Genomic DNA, 22,279 nt, shown 5'->3' with positions numbered 1-22,279 from the left:
CACCCTAATGTGGCTAAGCATCTATGGACTTCCGTAGCTTTTGGTTTATAAAAATACTAGCTCCGTGCTTTCCTTGAAAGGAAAGTTTCCAATTCGATGCATACAATTTGTGGGAGGGAAATAAATATTGATTATATTCCATTAATGGTATAATTAGTAGTCTCAAATTGAGATATTAGTTTTGTATAATCTAAACATCTATCAAAGAGTAATCAAAAACGAAAACATCAGGGCAAGGGCCATCAGACATTTCTCATTATAAAATACCTGAATCATACTTTACTTATATTTCATACTTTTAATTAATTCTTAAATAATCTAAATAATCTTGTTATCATTAGTTAGTGTTAGTTAATATTCTTGATTATTAATAGTTGTTAGAGGTTAGAGGTTAGTACTAGGATGTTAGTTTTATATATATCCGTTGTAGGAAATATACCCAATTCTTATTGCGAAAATTAGGCAACTCTTAAATATAATAGTTTAAAGTTTAGAGTTCCATATCTTCTCTGCGAGATAGCAGTGTCCGAGTAGGTGTTAAGAGTTGAATATTTTTCAATCTATGATCTTGTCTTCGACTTTCTTGGCAAATTCAAATGCTTCCGTGTGCTTGATGAAGAAGTATTCCTTCTTCTCGTAACTGACTCTCAGTGTTGCGGGGTATAATTTCATTGTAAAGAGCCATGGTTTTCAAGTGAAATTGGACACTTGGTTCGGAAAAAGAGGGATATCTACAATAGTTATAGGCAGCATGGAGTAAATGAGGTGCTTGAGGAGTATAAAGAATGTAAAAAGAATCATAAGAAAGAAATTAGAAAAGCTAAAAGAAGATATGAGGTTGCTTTGGCAAGTAAGGTAAAAGTAAATCCGAAGGGTTTCTACCGCTATATTAATAGCAAAAGGATAACGAGGGATAAAATTGGTCCATTAGAGAGTCAGAGTGGCCAACTATCTGCAGAGCCAAAAGAGATGGGGGAGATATTGAACAGTTTCTTTTCTTCGGTATTCACCAAGGAGAAGGATATTGAATTGTGTGAGGTAAGGGAAACAAGTAGAGTAGCTATGGAAACTATGAGGATCAATGAAGAGGAAGTACTGACACTTTTGAGAAATATAAAAGTGGATAAGTCTCCAGGTCCGGACAGGATATTCCCTAGGACATTGAGGGAAGTTAGTGTAGAAATAGCAGGGGCTATGGCAGAAATATTTCAAATGTCATTAGAAACGGGAATAGTGCCGGAGGATTGGCGTACTGCGCATGTTGTTCCATTGTTTAAAAAGGGGTCTAAGAGTAAACCTAGCAATTATAGACCTATTAGTTTGACGTCAGTGGTGGGCAAATTAATGGAAAGAATACTTAGAGATAATATATATAAGCATCTGGATAAACAGGGTCTGATTAGGAACAGTCAACATGGATTTGTGCCTGGAAGGTCATGTTTAACTAATTTTCTTGAATTTTTTGAAGATGTTACTCGGGAAATTGATGAGGGTAAAGCAGTGGATGTTGTGTATATGGACTTCAGTAAGGCCTTTGACAAGGTTCCTCACGGAAGGTTGGTTAAGAAGGTTCAATGGTTGGGTATTAATGGTGGAGTAGCAAGATGGATTCAACAGTGGCTGAATGGGAGATGCCAGAGAGTAATGGTGGATGGTTGTTTGTCAGGTTGGAGGCCAGTGACGAGTGGGGTGCCACAGGGATCTGTGTTGGGTCCACTGTTGTTTGTCATGTACATCAATGATCTGGACGATGGTGTGGTAAATTGGATTAGTAAGTATGCAGATGATACTAAGATAGGTGGGGTTGCGGGTAATGAAGAAGAGTTTCAAAGTCTACAGAGAGATTTATGCCAGTTGGAAGAGTGGGCTGAAAGATGGCAGATGGAGTTTAATGCTGATAAGTGTGAGGTGCTACATCTTGGCAGGACAAATCAAAATAGGACGTACATGGTAAATGGTAGGGAATTGAAGAATGTAGGTGAACAGAGGGATCTGGGAATAACTGTGCACAGTTCCATGAAAGTGGAATCTCATGTAGATAGGGTGGTAAAGAAAGCGTTTGGTGTGCTGGCCTTTATAAATCAGAGCATTGAGTATAGAAGTTGGGATGTAATGTTAAAATTGTACAAGGCATTGGTGAGGCCAATTCTGGAGTATGGTGTACAATTTTGGTCGCCTAATTATAGGAAGGATGTCAACAAAATAGAGAGAATACAGAGGAGATTTACTAGAATGTTGCCTGGGTTTCAGCAACTAAGTTACAGAGAAAGGTTGAACAAGTTAGGGCTTTATTCTTTGGAGCGCAGAAGGTTAAGGGGGGACTTGATAGAGGTTTTTAAAATGATGAGAGGGATAGACAGAGTTGACGTGGAAAAGCTTTTCCCACTGAGAGTAGGGAAGATTCAAACAAGGGGACATGACTTGAGAATTAAGGGACTGAAGTTTAGGGGTAACATGAGGGGGAACTTCTTTACTCAGAGAATGGTAGCTGTGTGGAATGAGCTTCCAGTGAAGGTGGTGGAGGCAGGTTCGTTTTTATCATTTAAAAATAAATTGGATAGTTATATGGATGGGAAAGGAATGGAGGGTTATGGTCTGAGCGCAGGTATATGGGACTAGGGGAGATTATGTGTTCGGCACGGACTAGAGGGGTCGAGATGGCCTGTTTCCGTGCTGTAATTGTTATATGGTTATATGGTTATAACAGTCCATATCTCAGATTCTTTATGTTCTTCAGTATTCTTCTTGTTTCTGTGAACAGCGCTCTTTTCTTAGCAACTTCCACGGGGTAATCTCTGAATACGCTAATCTTGTCTCCTTCATATACAAGATTTCTGCTTTTACCAATTTTCCTCATCATGTCATCCAATACATGGTCATATTGGACCTTTACTATCATTATTCTTGGTCGGTCGCCCACCTTTGGGCGACCCACTCTGTGCGCTCGGGCAAGTAATGGCGCCTGATCCAGGTTCAAAATTGTTTTCAGTACTTCTGCAGCAAATTCACGGGGGTCACGAGTCCCCTCTCTGCCTTCCTGGATGCCCACGATTCTTAAATTCTGACGCCTCTGTCGTCCCTCCAAGTCTGTACATTTTTCAGTTATTTGATACAATAACTTTGATAGGCGTTGGTTCTCAGTGATGAGTTGTTTTGTAGTTGCGGTGCTTGTCTCAGCAAGTTCCTCAAGTTCTTTTACAATCTTGTAGTGTTGGTCTAATGTCAGGAGAATAGGTTCAAGTTTAGAATCAAATCTGGATTCCATCTTATTCAGTTTTTCATTTACTTCTTCAACATTTTGAGTCATATTTCTTTCCATATCTAATTTCCAGTCTTCAAGGACTTCGTGTACAATCTCTGTAACATCTTCTTTAATTTGGTCTTTCATTTCTTTTTTAAAAGATGCTAGATCCTCTTTAAAGTCCTGTCTAAGATTTTTAAGTCCTCCTTAAGGAACGTTTTTAATTCTTCCATCTCAGTCTTTTTCTTCTTCTTTGAGATGTCTTCTCGGGATGCTGTTAAACCTGAGGCCGAGGCTTCAGTTGGGCCTACCTCTTTAGTCTTGCCGTTTTTTGCCTTGTGGGGGGGAGTATGTTGAGTCGACATACTGCCGGTGTCGCGCGCCTGATGACGTCACGGGCTTAGTTCAAAACAATCGGTCCCGGTTTCTGCAGGTAGGATCTGTCTTTTCCTCCCGTTTTTTCGGATTTTTCACGGAGCTAGTTGGCGCGAGTCTCTCCTACTCCATAGCGCCACCGGAAGACCGAGATGCGAAAGGATTTTGAGGACATGACTTCAGAATTGAGGGACAGAAGTTTAGGGGTAACATGAGGGGGAACTTCTTTACTCAGAGATTGGTAGCGGTGTGGAATGAGCTTCCAGTGGAAGTGGTAGCGGCAGGTTCGTTGGTATCATTTAAAAATAAATTGGATAGGCATATGGATGAGAAGGGAAAGGAGGGTTATGGTATGAGTGCAGGCAGGTGGGACTAAGGGAAAAACGTTGTTCGGCACGGACTTGTAGGGCCGAGATGGCCTGTTTCCGTGCTGTAATTGTTATATGGTCTCCAGGTCCGGACAGGATATTACCTAGGACATTGAGGGAAGTTAGTGTAGAAATAGCAGGGGCTATGACAGAAATATTTCAAATGTCATTAGAAATGGGAATAGTGCCGGAGGATTGGCGTACTGCGCATGTTGTTCCATTATTTAAAACGGGGTCTAAGAGTAAACCTAGCAATTATAGACCTGTTAGTTTGACGTCAGTGATGGGAAAATTAATGGAAAGGATACTTAGAGATAATATATATAATCATCTGGATAAACAGGGTCTGATTAGGAACAGTCAACATGGATTTGTGCCTGGAAGGTCATATTTGACTAATCTTCTTGAATTTTCTGAAGAGGTTACTCGGGAAATTGATGAGGGTAAAGCAGTGGCTGTTGTATATATGGACTTCAGTAAGGCCTTTGACAAGGTTCCTCGTGGAAGGTTGGTTAAGAAGGTTCAATGGTTGGATATTAATGGTGGAGTAGCAAGATGGATTCAACAGTGGCTGAATGGGAGATGCCAGAGAGTAATGGTGGATGGTTGTTTGTCAGGCTGGAGGCCAGTGAACAGTGGGGTGCTACAGGGATCTGTGTTGGGTCCACTGTTGTTTGTCATGTACATCAATGATCTGGATGATGGTGTGGTAAATTGGATTAGTAAGTATGCAGATGATACTAAGATAGGTGGGGTTGTGGATAATGAAGTAGATTTTCAAAGTCTACAGAGAGATTTATGCCGGTTGGAAGAGTGGACTTAAAGATGGCAGATGGAGTTTAATGCTGATAAGTGTGAGGTGCTACATCTTGGCAGGACAAATCAAAATAGGACGTAAATGGTAGGGAATTGAAGAATGCAGGTGAACAGAGGGATCTGGGAATAACTGTGCACAGTTCCTTGAAAGTGGAATCTCATGTAGATAGGGTGGTAAAGAAAGCGTTTGGTGTGCTGGCCTTTATAAATCAGAGCATTGAGTATAGAAGTTGGGATGTAATGTTAAAATTGTACATGGCATTGGTGAGGCCAATTCTGGAGTATGGGGTACAATTTTGGTCGCCTAATTATAGGAAGGATGTCAACAAAATAGAGAGAGTACAGAGGAGATTTACTAGAATGTTGCCTGGCTTTCAGCAACTAAGTTACAGAGAAAGGTTGAACAAGTTAGGGCTTTATTCTTTGGAGCGCAGAAGGTTAAGGGGGGACTTCATAGAGGTCTTTAAAATGATGAGAGGGATAGACAGAGTTGACTTGGATAAGCTTTCCCCACTGAGAGTAGGGAAGATTGAAACAAGGGGACATGACTTGAGAATTAAGGGACAGAAGTTTAGGGGTGACATGAGGGGGAACTTCTTTACTCAGAGAGTGGTGGCTGTGTGGAATGAGCTTCCAGTGAAGGTTGTGTAGGCAGGTTCGTTTTTATCATTTAAAAATAAATTGGATAGTTATATGGACGGCAAAGGAATGGAGGGTTATGGTCTGAGCGCAGGTATATGGGACTAGGGGAGAATACGTGTTCGGCACGGACTAGAAGGGTCGAGATGGCTTGTTTCCGTGCTGTAATTGTTATATGGTATTATATGGTTATGTAAGGTACAATAAGAATTTGGAAACAAATAAAATTATCTTTAAAATTAAGAAATTTATCATTGTTAATGCCAATAGCGAATAACCCTTTATTTAAACCATCTCTTATTGATAAAACATATAACCAATGGGGAAGTCTCGTAATTAGAAGGATAGGGGATATGTACGAAATTGGAAACCAACTATCATTCCAACCATTACAATTAAAATGTAAACTGAAAAACAACCAATATTTTAAATATCTTCAGATTTGCGATTTCATGAAAAAATATATACAAGGATATCAAAAAATAACTCCTGAATTATTGGAAGAAGCAATGAATATTGAAGCTGACTCACTAAAATTAATATTATATTTATATAATAGTATTCTAAATATAGACCTACCATCGACAGAGGTACTTAGAGAAGAGTGGGAACGGGAACTAAAGATAAAAATTACGAAGGTTACATGGGAAAAGTATTTGATATATATTCACAAGTATTCGATTAATGTAGGACATAATCTAATTCAATTTAAAATTTTACATAGATTATATTATTCAAAAACAAGATTGAACAAATGTTATCCAAATATATCCCCCATTTGTGATACATGTCTATCCCAAAACGCATCTATAACACACTCCTTAGTCTCCTGCACAAAACTTTATAGATTTTGGAGTGATATTTTCGAAATATTTACAAAATTATTCAAGATAAAAATGGAACCTAATACTGAAATGATTATATTTGGAGTAATGAAAGATGGGAATACATTTTACACATCTCAAATTTTATTTTTTAACTATGGTTTAATAATAGCAAAAAAATTAATACTTACATTTTGGAAAATAACATCAATACCAACGCTTAAAATGTGGATTGCAAATATGTTGGACACCGCACATCTTGAGGAAATGCGATTCATCCTAATGGATAAATCAGACCAATTCATAACGAGTTGGTCTCCATTTGTTATCTTCTTGGAATCATATGGTGCAACACAATTGTAAAAACTAACTGTTTTAGGACTGGACGAGAGTTGGTCAAGATTATAAACAATTATCTCCTTTTTTAAGATCTCATTTTTCCTTTCTTTATGTCTTATTCTCTTTGTTCTATTTTCTTTTCCTCAACTTTCTTGACTCATTCGTCTTTCTTCTTTTTCTTCACACAGTATATATCTCACGCTTTTCTATCCTTTACTATCTAATTTATTTTTCTTATTCTAATCTTTCTTTAATATAACAAAAAAAAATAAGAAGCTGTACATAAAATGTATTATGCAAATATATATTAGGAACTTTGGTGCCATATGATTGTACTTACTTCTAATAAAATAAAATCTTAAAAAAAAAATTAAAACATTATTCTGTATTCTCCAATTTCTTCATTTTATTCAATATTTTTTCATAAAACATGGAAAGAGGCCGTTCGACCCTTTCCAGCTTGACAACATATTTCTTATAATATGGTGACCAAAACTGAACACAATACAATATGCTCAATGCTCTGACTGATTATGGCCAATGTACCGAAAGTCTTCTTGACCACCCTGTCTACCCGTGACACCACTTTCAAGGAGCTATGTGCCTGCAATCTCCCACACGTGACGTTTAGGTCAATTATCCACAATAATGAACAAGAGACTGTGCATCTATCCGATCTATTCCTCTCATGATTTTACTCATCACCCCTCATCCTCCTGCGCTCCAAGGAATAGAGTACAAGCCTACACAACCTCTCCCTATACTGCAGACCCTCTAAACCTGGCAACATCCTCATACATTTCTCCGTGCCCTTTCCAGTTTGACGATTTCTTTCACATAACACAGTTGAACACAAATCTCTAAATATGGCCACACCAACGTCTTATACAACTGCAACATGATCGCCTAATCTCTATATTCAATACGCAATATATTCACTATTGATAAAGGCCAATGTGCCAAAAGTCTTTTTTGACAACCTTATCTCCCAGTGATGCCACTTTCAATGAACTATGTTCCTGTACTCATAGATCCCTCTGTTCTGCAACACTACCCAGTGGCCTACTATTCACTGTGTAGGTCATGCCCATGTTAGACTACCCAAATTGCAACATCTCACATTTATCTGTATTACGTTTCATCAACCATTCCTCAGCCCACTGGCCAATCGATCCAGTTCCTGCTGCATTTTTTCACAATCATCTGCAAAACTATCCACTTTTGTATCATCAACAAACTTGCTAATATTGCGCTAATATTGCCCTGTATGTTCTCATCCAAATCATTGATGTAGATGAAAAACAGTAACGGGCCCAGCAGCGAACCCTGAGACACACCACTAGTGACAGGCCTCCAGTCCGAGAAGCAACCTTCCAACATAACTCTCTGCTTCTTTCCTTGAAGCCAATTTTCTAACCATTCAGCTATGTTTCCTTGGATGTCATAGGTACCGACAGTGGAACAATTATATTTTTACAGTGAAGATTTACAGGCCTATTAACCCAGTAAAAATAGATACCATGCAATAAACAAAAAAGCAACAAATTAATAACACCAATATTATTGCATAAAAGCCCTGCAAGTGCATAAAAAGGTGAGGGGCATAGATAGAGTGAATCATGTAGATGGGGCATACAATAATGGAAAATAGGTGCAGGAGGAGACCATTTGGCCCTTCGAGCCAGCACCGCCATTCATTGTGATCATAGCTGATCATCCACAATCAGTAACCCGTGGCTGCCTTCTCCCCATCTCCCATGATTCCACTAGCCCCAAGAGCTATATCTAACTCTCTTTTAAATTCCTCCGATGAATTGGCCTCCACTGCCTTCTGTGGCACAGAATCCCACAAATTCACAACTCTCTGGGTGAAAAAGTGTTTTCTCATCTCAGTTTTAAATGGCCTCCCCTTTATTCAGACTGTGGCCCCAACATTGGGAACATTTTCGCTGCATCTAGCTTGTCCTGTCCTTTTATAATTTGATGTGTTTCTATAAGACACCTCTCATCCTAAAGTCCAATGAATACAATCCCAGTCTTTCCAATCTTTGCTCATGTGACAGTCCCACCATCCCGGGGATTAACCTCGTGAACCTACGCTGCACTGCCTCATAGAAACATAGAACACATAGGGCAATACGGGCTGAAAAGATGAAGTATGGAGGGAAGCTGGCCAGGAATATAAAGAAGGACAGTAAAAGCTTCTTTAGATATGTTAAAGGAAAAAGAGTAGCAAAGTCAAATGCGGGTCCCTTGAAGGCAGACACGGGTGAAATTCTTATGGGCAACAAGGAAATTGCAGAAGAGTTGAATAGATACTTTGGATCTATCTTCACTAAGGAAGACACAAACAATCTCCCAGATGTACCGGAGGAAAGAGGATGGAGTGGTGAGGGCAAGTTCGTTGGTACCATTTAAAAATAAATTGGATAGGCATATGGATGAGAAGGGAATGGAGGTTTATGGTATGAGTGCAAGCAGGTGGGACTAAGGGCAAAAAGTTGTTCGGCACGGACTTGTAGGGCCGAGATGGCCTGTTTCCGTGCTGTAATTGTTATATGGTTATATGATCTAAGGGGTAGAGGAACTGAAATACATTTTCATTAGGCGAGAAATAGTATTGGGAAGGCTAATGGGACTGAAGGATGATAAATCCCCTGGGCCTGATGCAAGAGCGGAACTCACTATCAAAACATGGAGGGGACGGGGGACACAATGTTTTGGCGGCCACGCGCGCATGCGCACAATAACACAAACGCTAAATACGGAGATTTTAAAATCGGGATCATACAAACTTTGGGGGGGTTGTCCCCCACCTCTCAAAACATGGGGAGGACGTGTCCCCTCTGCCCCCCCCGGGTTTTCAGCCCCTGGCCAGATGGTCTGCATCCCAGGGTCCTCAGGGAGGTGTGAGGAAATATATAAATAGAACCGCATGGAAAGTGACTTTTATATAAGCCAGGTAATTTGCAAAAGAAAACTTAAGGTTTTCATGAACTGAAACAAAATGCAAACAGCCACATACACACAGGCAAAGATGAATCAAAACATGGAGGCCTGAACCTGAACCTGCTTAGCTTAGGTTTATTGCTGAGGCAATTATAGCACTGGAGGAAATTGTATTTTGTATGATTGTGTTGGAAAATGGATAACTGAAAAGGGACCTATTCTTATGCCAGAGGTCAGTTGCTCTTTTCTTAGTGGACATTCTTGAGCTGTGAGGTTTGTGCTGAGTTTGAGATATGGTTCAGGGCTGAGAGATAATAGGCCCTGTAGTTAGCATTGGCTCTGTTGAATTAGGATGTATGTGAAGGGGAGTCGTTGCTTGGGGAAGAAGATAATTTGTAATATTTGTAAAAGGCCTTGTAGAGAGATTGGAAATACAGCTCCAGAGATAGCAGGAAAAAGGGAGGCTGTAAATTAAGCTGTATAAAGTATGTAAGTTAAGTGAATGAAGCTGTATCCTGGAACCAAACACCAATTAAGTATGTTGACAGATTTACGACCCATGTATGCTTGGTTGGGATGGGTATGGGTTTTGAACTTAGAAACTGTAATTCAGCAACCTTATATAATTAATGTTTTAAAGACATAGGTAAAAGTATTTCAAACTATGAAATTGCAGTAAAACAAATTATGAAATGTATTGCCTTAGTAGAAAGGTACATTTTAGACTTATAGAAATTGTTTAGCGCAATTAGAACTTGGAAACAAATAAAACAGAATCTAAAATTAAGAAATATATCTCTTTTATCGCCAATAGTCAATAATCCGTCGTTTAAACCCTCTAGTATAGATAAATCATTTACACTATGGGAAAGAATAGGAATCAAAACGCTCGGAGACTTGTATGAATTTGGAAAATTACTATCATTCCAACAATTACAACTGAAATATTATTTGACAAATAATCAATATTTTAAATATTTTCAAATATGTGACTATCTGAAAAAATATACAAAAGACTATCGTAATATGCTGAAGAATTTACTTTTATAACTACTAAACCAGGTTCGCTTCTTAATAAACAGACACCACACAAACTGTTTGGTAGACCAGTTCAAAACTTTACTTAATATCGGCCGATGGAAGGGAGCGAGAATTCCAGCTAAGTGACCAATGTAGACACTCGACTGTCCTCGGTGCACTTCTCTGAACAACAGAATTACATTGCATTGAATAGGGTTTGTTTTGTCCCCTTAGCACATTCCACAGACATTAGTCATGGTCAGAGGTACAGGAAAAGGTTTCCACAGAATGCATCACATCAAAGGCATTTTGTTTACATGGTACAAGATATACTAAAAACATTGGCCATTTGGTTTAGGTCATTTTATCTTCAAAGAGATCACCTTAGCTCTTTCGCTGCTCCCTGTCTGTCACTTGGTCCCTCATAAACATAGGACACTTGGTTTACGGCATCTTATCTGTCTACTTCCCTCGTTCCTCTCTCGTCACTTCGTCCCTCATAAACATTGGCCATTTGGTTTACGACATCTTATCTCAAAGAGATCTCTCTAGCTTCTCCTCTCTGCTTGTCACTTGGGAGACAATGTTATAGGATTTATTATCTCACACACCGCAACCTGAGGCAAGCCTAATTTGAGACTAAATATAAGCTGTAAGCTAGCCCAGAAGTCAATTTAATATCTTCTTATATGTTTTACTAAAATTCGGCTTCATCAATGCCTCCAGACTTAGTGGACGAAGCAATGAAGACAATGGGCAAATCAGCCAACTTAATGTCATATATTTATATAACACTATTTTAAATATAGAAATACCTACAACTGACGGTATTAGAAGAGACTGGGAACAAGAACTAGCTATAAAAATTTCAAAAGAGAGCTGGGATAAACACTTACTATATGTGCATACATGCTCGATTAACGTAAGACATACTCTAATTCAATTCAAAACATTACGTAGACTATACTATTCAAAAACCAAAATAATTAAACTTTTCCCTCACGTCTCACCCATTTGTGATAAATGCCAGTCTCAAGAAGCTACCATACCGCACTCATTTGTTTTTTGTATAAAAATCCAAAAGGTCTGGACCGAAATCTTTGAAACCTTCACAAAATTATTTAAAATAAAACTGATACCAAAAGCAGAATTGATTATCTTTGGAATAATGGAAGGTAGCCCGGAACTAAACGTGTTCCAAAATAATTTATTTAATTACGGGCTAATAACGGGAAAAAAGCATACTCAAATTCTGGAAAAACGCTCCAATACCAACAATAAAAATGTGGATTTCAAATATGTTTGAAACATTACACCTGGAAGATATGAGACTCCTCCTCGCAGGCAAAGCAGACCACTTCCTAAAGACGTGGCCTGCATTTATGGACTTACTACAGGTATAAGGTGCAATAGTAATTTAAAAAATAAATGGTGCCAGGACCTGGTAACGGGGGATGAAAAAAATGAGGTTGGTATATCCTTTTTTGCGTAGTTTTTGATAATAGAGCAATTGTTTTTCTTTCTTTCTTTCTTTTCTAGGGTCTATTTCTTAACTTTCTTCTCAAACTCTCTTTCTAATGGGCTTTCTTTTTCCCAACACTTTCTCGCACTATCACTACTCTTTCTTACTTTCCTTACTTCCTTTATTTCTATCTTTCTTAAAGCTCAAAAAATGAAGGGGTACAACACATGTAATAAGATATATGTTGTGTGTATTACTGTAACTTATTGTACTCCTAATAAATAAATAAATAAATAAATACAAATCAATTAAACAAAGAAATTCTTTAGATTTATAGAAATTTCTTTCTTCTTGGTATGGGAAAGTGTGTTTCACTTGTGTGATCATTGTGTTATATACGTATCTTGTAGTTTGAGGAGTGGTCTTTGATAATTGGGCCTACTGGGGTTCTGCTGTGTTGAAATAAAATAAGCGAAGTTATACCACAGGCAAACACAGGCTGTAAAGAGGCCAGGGAAGGGAGATCATGTGACTGATGTTGTAAATCACCAGAATGACTCAGATGATTGGTTACTAGCTTGTCATATCCTCTGTATCTGAAATGACTAATACCTATATAAATGCCAGGAGTTTGTATCAAAGTTACTCCTCTCTGGACCCGCATCAGCTCTGTGTTGGAGGGTTCAAGAGACTTCTCAGCTGAATAAATAATTGATTTTAACAGCAACAAGTGTTTGAGTCAAGGTGACTTTAGATTGACAGAAGAACTCAGTTTAACAGGTGGATCTAGAGATAGTGGACGCATTGGTGATGATTTTCCAGTGTTCAATAGATTCAGGATCAATTCCTGTGGATTGGAGAATAGCTAATGTTATCCCACTTTTCAAGAAAGGAGCGAGAGATAAAATGGGCAATTACAGACCACTTAGCCTGACTTCAGTGGTGGGAAAGATGCTGGAGTCAATTATTAAAGGGGTAATAATGGGGCATTTGGATAGCAGTAAAATCATTAGTCCAAGTCAACGTGTATTTATGAAAGGGAAATGATGCCTGACTAATCTTCTGGAATTTTTTGAGGTTGTGACAAGTAAAATGGACGAAGGGGTGCCAGTGGATGTAGTGTATCTAGACTTTCAGAAAGCCTTTTGATAAGGTCCCGCACGGGAGACTGGTGACTAAAATTAGAGCACATGGTATTGGGGGTAGGGCGTTGACATGGATAGAAAATTGGTTCGCAGACCGGAAGCAAAGAGCAGGAGTGAACAGGTCCTTTTCAGAATAGCAGGCAGTGGCGAGTGGAGTACCGCAAGGCTCGTTGTTGGGACCGCAACTGTATACCATATATATTAATGATTTGGAAGAGGGAATTAGGAGCAACACTAGCAGGTTTGCAGTTGACACAATGCTGGGTGGCAGTGTGAACTATGGAGAGGATGTTAGGAGGTTGCAGGGTGACCTGGACAGTATGAGTGAATGGGCAGATGCGTTGCAGATACAGTATAATATAGATAAATGTGAGGTTATGCACTTTGGCTGCAAAAACAAGGGGGCAGATTATTATCTCAATGGGGTTAGGTTAGGTAAGGGGGAGGTGCAGCGAGACTTGGGCGTCCTTGTACACCGGTCACTGAAAGTTGGTGTGCAGGTACAGCAGGCAGTGAAGAAAGCTAATGGAATGTTGGCCTTCATAACTAGAGGATTTCAGTATAGGAGTAAATATGTTCTTCTGCAGTTGTATAGGGCTCTGGTGAGACCACGTCTGGAGTATTGTGTACAGTTTTGGTCTCCTAATTTGAGGAAGGACATCCTTGTGATTGAGACAGTGCAGCGTAGGTTCACGAGATTGATCCCTGGGATGGCGGGACTGTCAAATGAGGAAGTATTGAAAAGACTAGGCTTGTATTCACTGGAGTTTAGGAGGATGAGGGGGCGTCTTATAGAAACATATACAATTCTAAAAGGACTGGTCAATCTAGATGCAGGAAAAATGTTACAGGAGCCACAGTCTTAGAATAAAGGGGAGGTCATTTAAGACTGAGGTGAGAAAAAAACGTTTTCACCCAGAGAGTTGTGAATTTGTTGAATTCCCTACCACAGAGGGCAGTGGAGGCCAAATCACTGGATGGATTTAAGAGAGAGTTAGATCGAGCTCTAGTGGCTAGTGGAATCAAGGGCTGGTGCCTGTTTTCCGGAGCACCCGTTGCAACAACTGCGGGCAGCTTCGAGCACCCCCGGGCCGCGGAGCTTGAACCGCGGGACTGATACCATCGCCCGGTGGGGTATCGCCTCGGCGCAGAGGGAGAAGAGGAGGGAAGAGACAGTAACTCTAAGACGTTTGCCTCCATCACAGTGAGGAGGTGTTTGGTGAACTCACTGCGGTGGATGTTAATTTGTGTTTATTGTGTTTTGTTATTATTACATGTATGGCTGCAGGCAACAGCATTTCGTTCAGACCGAAAGGTCTGAATGAAAAATAAAGGATTCAATTCAATTCAATCAATATGGGGAGAAGGCAGGCACGGGTTATTGATAGGGGACGATCAGCCATGATCACAATGAACGGTTCGAAGGGCCGGATGGCCTCCTCCTGCACCTATTTTATATCTAGTTGCAGGAGGAGGCCATTCGGTCCTTCGAGCCAGCACCACCATTCATTGCGATCATTGCTGATCGTCCCCAATCAATAACCCGTGCCTGCCTTCTCCCCATATCCCTTGATTCAATCGTTAGCAAGGATGTCATTTCTCAAATTAGGAGACGAAAACTGCACACAATACTCCAGATGTGGTTTCACCTGGTCCCTGTACAACGGCAGAAGGATCTCTTTACTCCTGTACTCAAATCCTCTCGTTATGAAGGGCAACATGCCATTAGCTTTCTTCACAGTCTGCTTTATTCACAGTCTTCATAGGGAAAATAGATTATGAAAGAAAACTGGCAGGGTACATAAAAACTGACTGCAAAGGTTGTTATAGATATGTGAAGAGAAAACGTTAAGTTACAACAAATGTAGGTCCATTGCAGTCAGAAATAGGTGAATTGATCATGGGGAACAAAGACATGGCAGACCAATTGAATAACTACATTGGTTCTGTCTTCACTAAGGAATACATAAATAATCTGCCGGAAATAGCAGGAGACCGGGGGTCAAATGAGATGGAAGAACTGAGTGAAATCCAGTTTAGCCGGGAAGTGGTGTTAGGTAAATTGAATGAATTAAAGGCCAATAAATCCCCAGGGCCAGATAGGCTGCATCCCAGAGTACTTAAGGAAGTAGCCGCAGAAATACTGGATGCATTAGTGGTACATTTTCAAAACTCTTTAGATTCTGGAGTAGTTCCTGAGGATTGGAGGGTAGCTAATGTAATCCCACATTTTAAAAAGGGAGGGAGAGGGAAAACGGTGAATTACAGACATTAGTCGGTAGTGGGGAAACTGCTAGTCAGTTATTAAAGATGGGATAGCAGCACATTTGGAAAGTGGTGACATCATTGGACAAAGTCAGCATGGGTTTATGAAAGGTAAATCATGTCTAACGAATCTTATAGAATTTTTCGAGGATGTAACTAAGAGAGTGGATAAGGGAGAACCAGTGGATGTATTATATCTGGATTTTCAGAAGGCTTTCGACAAGGTCCCACATAAGAGATTAGTATACACACTTAAAGCACATGGTATTGGGGGTTCAGTATTGATGTGGATAGAGAACTGGCTGGCAGACAGTAAGCAAAGAGTAATAATAATAATAATGGATGGGATTTATATAGCGCCTTTCTAATACTCAGGGCGCTTTACATCGCATTATTCATTCACTCCTCAGTCACACTCGGTGGTGGTAAGCTACTTCTGTAGCCACAGCTGCCCTGGGGCAGACTGACGGAAGCGTGGCTGCCATTCTGCGCCTACGGCACCTCCGACCAACACCAATCACTCACACACATTCACACACATTCACACACAGGCAAAGGTGGGTGAAGTGTCTTGCCCAAGGACACAACGACAGTATGCACTCCAAGCGGGATTCGAACCGGCCACCTTCCGGTCGCCAGCCGAACACTTAGCCCATAGCCCATGCTTATTGCATGGCTATTATTTTTACTCATGTTTTATGTCTTTTGATTTATTGTTGTATTTCATATGTGATTTATGCGCCTTATGTGAGCTGTTATGTTATGTTCTGTTATGTTGTCTGTTTATGATGTCTTGTTTTTTCTTCTGTACAGCACTTTGGTCAACATTGGTTGTCTTAAAGTGCTTAACAAATAAAGTTGGATTGGATTGGATTGGATTGCGCCATCTGTAAACGGGTCCTTTTCACAATGGCAGGCAGTGACTAGTGGGGTACCGCAATGCTCAGTGCTGGGACGCCAGCTATTTACAATATATATTAATGATTTGGACGAGGGAATTGAATGCAACATCTCCAAGGTTGCGGATGACACGAAGCTGGGGGGCAGTGTTAGCTGTGAGGAGGATGCTAGGAGGCTGCAAGGTGACTTCGATAGGCTGGGTGAGTGGGCAAATGCATGGCAGATGCAGTATCATGTGGATAAACGTGAGGTTATCCACTTTGGTGGCAAAATAGGAAAGTAGACTATTATCTGAATGGTGGCCGATTAGGAAAAGGTGAGATGCAACGAGACCTGGGTGTCATGGTACATCAGTCATTGAAAGTAGGCATGCAGGTGCAGCAGGCACTGAAGAAGTGCGAATGGTATGTTAGCATTCATAGCAAAAGGATTTGAGTATAGGAGCAGGGAGGTTCTACTGCAGTTGTACAGGGTCTTGGTGAGAACACACCTGGAGTATTGCTAACAGTTTTGGTCTCCTAATCTGAGGAAATAATTTCTTGCCATAGAGGGAGTACAGAGAAGGTTCACCAGACTGATTCCTGGGATGTCAGGACTTTCATATGAAGAAAGACTGGATAGACTTGGCTTGTATTCACTAGAATTTAGAAGATTGAGGGGGGATCTTATAGAAACTTACAACATTCTTAAGGGATTGGACAGGCTAGATGCAGGAAGATTGTTCCCGATGTTGGGGAAGTCCAGAACAAGGGGTCACAGTTTAAGGATAAGGGGGAAATCGTTTAGGACCGAGATAAATATAATTATGGAGAGGGACAAAACTGGACCTAGGGTTGAGATTTTTGATAGGAGAAAGGCTAACTTTGAGGAGATGCGAAAGGATTTAAAAGGAGTAAATTGGGACAGTTTGTTTTATGGGAAAGATGTGGAAGAGAAATTGAGTATATTTAAAGGTGACATTTTAAGAGTACAGAATCTTTATGTCCCTGTTCGGTTGAAAGGAAATCGTAAAAATTGTAAAGAGCCATGGTTTTCAAGGGAAATTGGACACTTGGTTCGGAAAAAGAGGGAGATCTACAATAGTTATAGGCAGCATGGAGTAAATGAGGTGCTTGAGGAGTATTAAGAATGTAAAAAGAATCTTAAGAAAGAAATTAGAAAAAGCTAAAAGAAGATACGAGGTTGCTTTGGCAAGTAAGGTAAAAGTAAATCCGAAGGGTTTCTACCGCTATATTAATAGCAAAAGGATAACGAGGGATAAAATTGGTCCATTAGAGAGTCAGAGTGGCCAACTATCTGCAGAGCCAAAAGAGATGGGGGAGATATTGAACAGTTTAATTTCTTCGGTATTCACCAAGGAGAAGGATATTGAATTATGTGAGGCAAGGGAAACAAGAAGAGTAGCTATGGAAAGTATGAGGATCAAAGAAGAGGAAGTACTGACACTTTTGAGAAATATAAAAGTGGATAAGTCTCCAGGTCCGGAAAGGATATTCCCTAGGACATTGAGGGAAGTTAGTGTAGAAATAGCAGGGGCTATGGCAGACATATTTCAAATGTCATTAGAAACGGGAATAGTGCCGGAGGCTTGGCGTACTGCGCATGTTGTTCCATTGTTTAAAAAGGGGTCTAAGAGTAAACCTAGCAATTATAGACCTGTTAGTTTGACGTCAGTGGTGGGCAAACTAATGGAAAGAATACTTAGAGATAATATATATAAGCATCTGGATAAACAGGGTCTGATTAGGAACAGTCAACATGGACTTGTGCCTGGAAGGTCATGTTTAACTAATCTTCTTGAATTTTTTGAAGATGTTACTCTGGAAATTGATGAGGGTAAAGCAGTGGATGTTGTGTATATGGATTTCAGTAAGGCCTTTGACAAGGTTCCTCATGGAAGGTTGGTTAAGAAGGTTCAATGGTTGGGTATTAATGGTGGAGTAGCAAGATGGATTCAACAGTGGCTGAATGGGAGATGCCAGAGAGTAATGGTGGATGGTTGTTTGTCAGGTTGGAGGCCAGTGACGAGTGGGGTGCCACAGGGATCTGTGTTGGGTCCACTGTTGTTTGTCATGTACATCAATGATCTGGTCGATGGTGTTGTAAATTGGATTAGTAAGTATGCAGATGATACTAAGATAGGTGGGGTTGCGGGTAATGAAGTAGAGTTTCAAAGTCTACAGAGAGATTTATGCCAGTTGGAAGAGTGGGCTGAAAGATGGCAGATGGAGTTTAATGCTGATAAGTGTGAGGTGCTACATCTTGGCAGGACAAATCAAAATAGGGCGTACATGGTAAATGGTAGGGAATTGAAGAATGTAGGTGAACAGAGGGATCTAGGAATAACTGTGCACAGTTGCCTGAAAGTGGAATCTCATGTAGATAGGGTGGTAAAGAAAGGTTTTGGTTTGCTGGCCTTTCTAAATCAGAGCATTGAGTATAGAAGTTGGGATGTAATGTTAAAATTGTACAAGGCATTGGTGAGGCCAATTCTGGAGTATGGTGTATAATTTTGGTCGCCTAATTATAGGAAGGATGTCAACAAAATAGAGAGAGTACAGAGGAGATTTACTAGAATGTTGCCTGGGTTTCAGCAACTAAGTTACAGAGAAAGGTTGAACAAGTTAGGGCTTTATTCTTTGGAGCGCAGAAGGTTAAGGGGGGACTTGATAGAGGTTTTTAAAATGATGAGAGGGATAGACAGAGTTGACGTGGAAAAGCTTTTCCCACTGAGAGTAGGGAAGATTCAAACAAGGGGACATGACTTGAGAATTAAGGGACTGAAGTTTAGGGGTAACATGAGGGGGAACTTCTTTACTCAGAGAGTGGTAGCTGTGTGGAATGAGCTTCCATTGAAGGTGGTGGAGGCAGGTTCGTTTTTATCATTTAAAAATAAATTGGATAGTTATATGGATGGGAAAGGAATGGAGGGTTAAGGTCTGAGCGCAGGTATATGGGACTAGGGGAGATTATGTGTTCGGCACGGACTAGAAGGGTCGAGATGGCCTGTTTCCGTGCTGTAATTGTTATATGTTTATTATATGGTAATATGAGAAAAACATTTTTCACACAGAGTGTGGTGAATCTCTGGAATTCTCTGCCACAGAAGGTAGTTAAGGCCAGTTCATTGGCTATATTTAAGAGGGAGTTAGATGTGGCCCTTGTGGCTTAAGGGATCAGGGGGTATGGAGAGAAGGCACGTACAGGATACTTAGTTGGATAATCAGCCATGATCATATTGAATGGCGGTGCAGGCTCGAAGGGCCGAATGGTCTACTCCTGCAACTATGTTCTATGTTTCTATGTTTCTATACCTGCATGTCTACTTTCAGTGACTGATGTACAAGGACACCCAGGTTTTGTTGCACTTCCCTTTTTCCTAATCTGACACCATTGAGATAATAATCTGCCTCCTTGTTCTTGCCGCCAAAGTGGATAACCTCTCATTTATCTACATTATACTGCATCTGCCATGCATCTGCCCACTCACGCAACCTGTCCAAGTTACCCTGATACTTCCAAGCATCCCCCTCACAGTTCACACTGCCACCCAGCTTTGTTTCACCTGCAAATTTGCTAGTGTTAATTTTTACTCCATCATCTAAATACTTAATATATATTGCAAATAGTTGCAGCCCCAGCACCGAGCCTTGCGGCACTCCACTCGTTGCTGCCTGCCATTCTGACATGGATCAGTTTATTCCTACTCTTTGTTTCCTGTCTGCCAACCAATTCTCTATCCATGTCAATACCCTACCTCCAATACCATGTGCTCTAATATTGCCCACTAATCTCCTGTGAGGGGCCTTATCAAAGGATTTCTGAAATTCCAGATACAGGACATCCACTGGCTTTCCTTCATCCATTTTACCTGTCACGTCCTCAAAAAATTCAAGAAGATTAATCAAGCATGATTTACCTTTTATAAATCCATGCTGACTTGGACCAATCCTTTTCTGCTATCCAAATTCGCTGTTATCACTTCTTTAATAATTGACTCCAGCACCTCCCCCGCCACCAATGTCAGACTAACTGATCAATAATTCCCCATCATCCCTACTTATCCAGAAATAGTTACATTTGCAGCTATGATAGTAACAGCCATACCACCCACTCACATCCATGTGGAGAGACTGTTCTCCGCACTGAAAATAAATAAATCAGCTTTTGGGGCTTCGGTGAAAGAGGATCTGACAGAAGCAATTCTGTCCCTAAGGACGTTATTAATCAATTTTAGGTATGTACTTTTGTAGCAAACTTAACTACCGATGAATTTACTTTTAATTTCTATTGCATAATTTAGCTCATACCTGTGGCCTTAGTTTAATAAATTTTGGAGTAATGCTTCTATAAATGTTACTTAATCCAATGGAATTTTAATTCTGTCATGGTCCTTTGTGTAATTTTTTTTTCTTTTAGCATAATGAATTATGGTTTTTATTTCAAGAATAAACATTTTTAAAAAGCCACAATTACACAGCTACAACCAATAGACTCAAAACTTCATGGACATGTGTTTAAAAGGCAGCCTGATGATTCATGTGGTTCTTATGAAATGTCAACTTATGTCATGTCATCACAGCAGATTTAGAATTATTTTACCTCGGGGTCGGGGTCGGATGTTTTGGGAACGACTCCACAGCCCAGTTTATTCATGTGTGTTTATAGCATCATTTACCTCAGTTTTACCCCCTGACCGGGTTTATTTTGTCCCCCTGTGTGTTTATAACATTATTCACCTCCGTTTTACCCCAGACCGGGTTTATTTAAGATTCAAGAGTTTTTTGTCATGTGTCCCATATTGGACAATTAAATTCTTGCTTTGCTTCAGCACAACAGAATATAGATGGCATGAATACAGAACAGATCAGTGTGTCCATATACCATTGTATAAATATATACACACATGAATATATAAAACAGATAAAGTGCAAATAAGCTGATAATGGGCTATTAATGTTCAGAGTTTTGTTTGAGTTGAGTTCAATAGCCTGATGGCTGTGGGGCTGTGTGTATTTTGCTCCCCTGTGTATTTATAACATTATTTACCCCAGTTTTACCCCAGACCGGTTTATTTCCCCAGACGTGTAGTTTATTTGGTGATTTATTGATTATTTACAGAGAGGGGGGGTTGGGAGCCAGAGAGAGGGAGATGTTTATAACGTGTTTTATCTCAGGACGCTGCTCCAGACGGTGAGTTTATACTATAGGGGGGTTGCTCGTAAGGTCACAGGGTCATGGGGCTTGACGCACGGAGTCGCTCAATCCATCTGGAGGACATCCGTCGCTTCCGGTATATGTTATTAATACAAGAAACGCGTATCCTACCTGTTAAAAAACGCCAACATTTTGATTTATTTTCGCTGAAACAAATTGTGGGAGTCGGGGTAAGTGTGAGAGACATGCCCCCAACTTTAGAATTTCAAAGGTGAAGCGAAATGAAGGTATAGAGAAGCGAGAACTGAAGGGACTACAGCAGCTAAAGTGCTTGGTAACCATCGGCCGTGCAGATATCGGAATTGAAAACATTGGGAATTATCGCGTTTGCTCACTGCATTTCATCAACAGTAAGGCATTATCTGTGTTTATTTCTTGATTCCGTTGGTATCTAAAAATTCTCAGAAGTGATCAATCTGACTGTACATTTTTCTTCAGATGCGTTTTCATTTTGTATGTAAAATCCCACGTGGGAACCATGGGCGATTTAAAAATATTACAACCAGATTTATCACTTCTGAAACTTTTTAGATGCCAAAGGAATCAAGAAAAACCACAAATAATGCCTTAGTTGATGAAATGCAGTGAGCAGACGGCCAATGTTCGACAAGCACTCTGGCTGTTGTTGTCCCTTCAGCTCTCGATTTTATCTACCGTCATTTCTCCTCACTTTTGGAATTCTGAAGTAGACTAAATGTTTCACACGCTTATCCCGATTT

The sequence above is a fragment of the Amblyraja radiata genome (assembly GCF_010909765.2).
Source record: "Amblyraja radiata isolate CabotCenter1 chromosome 43 unlocalized genomic scaffold, sAmbRad1.1.pri SUPER_43_unloc_3, whole genome shotgun sequence".
NCBI classification, from domain to species: Eukaryota; Metazoa; Chordata; class Chondrichthyes; order Rajiformes; family Rajidae; genus Amblyraja; species Amblyraja radiata.
Note: the sequence above shows the minus strand (reverse complement) of the source record.